This window comes from Austrofundulus limnaeus, unplaced genomic scaffold (assembly GCF_001266775.1).
Source record: "Austrofundulus limnaeus strain Quisiro unplaced genomic scaffold, Austrofundulus_limnaeus-1.0 Scaffold220, whole genome shotgun sequence".
Lineage (NCBI taxonomy): Eukaryota > Metazoa > Chordata > Actinopteri > Cyprinodontiformes > Rivulidae > Austrofundulus > Austrofundulus limnaeus.
Window position 1 is genome coordinate 215566 of NW_013952622.1, and position 2495 is coordinate 218060.

Below are 2495 nucleotides of genomic sequence, written 5' to 3' on the forward strand. Positions count from 1 at the left end.
AAATTAGGTTCTTGATAAAAATAGTCTATTTCTGCAGTGATTTAATAAAAATGTTTTAGAATTATTTTCTCTTTTTCTGTTACTTTATTTCACAAAATTCTAAATAAACCAGCTGATGATCAGCATTTATATCTTGTCTGAATCTAAATTCAAGCCTTTTGTTTTGAGCATTTATCAAATGTGTTATGTGTTTATTAAAAATAATAATCCTTCTTCTCCTTCTTTTCAGCATCACTTCCTCAGGTTCACAGGTTTCTGCTCCACCGCAGTGTTAGGTTTGTTTTGTTTCAGACAGTTTGTGAGTATTTTAAACTCTTTTGCAGTATTCATATTGAACACCATGATACTGTAAAACTGACTAAATTTAGATATACTCAATGCAGACTTAATAAAAAACCAACAAATTCAAGAGACATTTACTTTAATGTAATTTACTGGAATGAAACTCTGACATAAAAAATCAGTCCACCAAAAGTTTTCATTGTATGAGAGAAAATGTGAGACAATTCAAGTTACTTCCCTACCTTAAAAAAAAGTATTTTTCTGATTAAATCCAGCACATTAATTTGCTATCACAGTGTTCTTATTCACATCAGCAGACTCTCCTTTCTGTTTGTGGTTAAATGTTTCTCATTTCAATGTTTAAAGAGCAAATAAATAAGGAAAGGTGAARAACGTAATGTTTGAAAAGTTGCACAGTTTCATTCTACTGGGAGATGTTCAACACAAAGTATATGATGCAAACATATAAAGATAATTAGAGAGGAGGAGGAGAGCAGCGCTCACTTACACGGTCAGGTTATAAAACCAGCAGCCTGCAGCCAACATCCCTCCGTCACTCTGCCAGCGCCACTATTTAGTGACACGTCAGGATTTTCCCCTCATTTTAAAAAAATCCTATAAAACAGAAGAGAAAGAAGTTTAGCAAAGAAAGACACACAGAAACACATGAAAACAATCTGTCTCCTAAAGAGACACTTTGGACATTTTGAAGTGGTGTTYCTCGTAAATTAAATCCTTTTTGCTTTATGTAAGAAAGTTGTGGAGCAGGTAGAACGATCCTTTACTCTGGCTTAAAGTCACTTCAGAGTATATTTTTGTCTGATTAGACTGATGAGGACATTTGGTCTCAATGTGGACAAGACCAGAGTGGGTTGCTGCAATTTTCAAATGACTTCARTCAGCAGCAGCTTCTGCAGCACTTCTGATTAATATAACATTTTCTCTAAAATAACTACAATGAGGGTTTCGGTGCACAAGCCTAAATAATGTTTGTTTTCATGAACCACTATAGTTCTTTATTTTATTTTATTTATTTATTTTTCTTGGAGACATTAAGACATATTGATTATTTTGAAACCATAAAAAAGTAAATTTTCTCCAAAGAAACAGGTCCAACTATAAGTCCTCCATTCTTTTTCCCTGAAGCTATTTTAATACTCCAACAAACATTTTATATGAAYGGTGGTGCAGTGGTCAGAGCTGTTGACTTCCAGCTAACAGGTTGCAGGTTTTAAACCTAGCTGGGGTCTATCTGTGTGGAGTTTGCATGTTTCCCACTGAAAAAAATACAGAGCAGTTCATGTTGACATGACTGGTTTATGACAGCAACACAAGCTTAAAACCTCCATGGGAGTGAATACTTTTTTTAGGCACTGCATATTGTTGTTGGTCATGAGTAAAGGCATGAGTCTTGTTTAYCTCTATGATCTAGTGATTGACAGGTGATCTGTCCAGTGTGTTGTATGCTCTGGTATGTGGTCAGTACAGGTATGCTACCAATCCTACTACACTACCACTGATCCAATTAATTAAAGAGACATGGTCAACAAAAACTGATACAATTCAACCTTTAAGGTGCAATGTAGTCTTTAATTCTAATACAACTGAATATGACTTATAATCAACACACTGAGCTTCAGTGTAATAAAATACATAGCAGCAACAAAATGATCCTGCCGGTTATTGAGACTAATTATTTACTGCCTACTAAAAAGGAGCAATCACAAGCAGATCCTGGTAAAAATTGTAAAACACTAAAATCTGACAGCAATATACAAAAATGTTAATAAACCTACCAGCATCAGATGTACTTATTACTTTTAGCAACTCAGGAGTGAGCAGCAAATATATTTTCTACATTTTAAAATTCAAAACACAAATGAACCTTTCTTCCTGAAATAGAAATTAACAGCTTTAAGCTGCTGTTTACACTGACCCTGTTGCAGTTTTCTTCCTGATCTGTAGGTGTCGCTAAAAAGAAAACAGCTGGAACTGCAGCCAGAAGAAGAACTGTCCACTGTACGGTATGTGATGAAGACAAGGAACCTCTTCRTACACAAACATAACACTTTACCTTTTCTGTTGTTTTATATGTCAAAGGCTTGGGCTCAGAAACAACAGATCAAATTTTTTTCATTACGCATTTAACAAACTGATGCATCTAGATTTAAATCTGAAACTGCAGCTGCTGACAGATATTCAGTGTGCATGTA